Source organism: Delphinapterus leucas, chromosome 7 (assembly GCF_059928025.1).
Source record: "Delphinapterus leucas isolate spDelLeu-1000000601 "Yukka" chromosome 7, BTC_Dleu_Yukka2, whole genome shotgun sequence".
Classification (NCBI taxonomy): Eukaryota; Metazoa; Chordata; class Mammalia; order Artiodactyla; family Monodontidae; genus Delphinapterus; species Delphinapterus leucas.
The window spans coordinates 77520316-77521003 of NC_143135.1; positions in this window are offsets into that span (position 1 = coordinate 77520316).

The window sequence follows — 688 nt, forward strand, 5'->3', positions numbered from 1 at the left end:
ACTTTGCAAGTTAATTCAAGTAAAATGTAAAGAAGCTGCTTAGAGCAAAAGAAAACAAATACCAAGATGCCTTTCTTTAAATTTATCTGGAATACTAACACAGGAACCAAATTTCATCCCTAGCATAATCTACACCAATACAGGTGTGGAATTTTTACAGAAAGTTACAAAGAACTAAAAATCTAGTTCATATTTGTTGCGTTAAGATTCGAGTGAGTCCTCAATTTTCCATTTATTTTATTTTAGAACCAAATTAATTCTGGATTGAAATTGTGACAGAAAACTAAACATCTCTAACCACTGATCATTAATATGAATCGTTAGCTTTTAAAATTTGAGTTTCATTTAATTACGTTTCTTCACTGCATAAAGGTTTACATCTCTGGAGCTGTGGAAAACATAACAATTCCTTTAATTCATTTGTCCCACTTAAAATCCTCAATAAAAAAATAATGTTCTGAACATAATTGTAAACTCTTTTATCACATAATAAATTAAAATTGAGCTGCCCCCACAGCTAATACAAGAGCTACATGTAAACAAAGAGGGTTGTCCTGATGGTATTATTAAGTTGGCAAAAGAGTAAAGCACAGGGTGTCTTAGTACTGTCTCCTTGTTACCCTAGTAAAATGAATATATAACTTATATTTTTTTAATGGAAAAAGTGATTGACATGTATGCCCAAAAT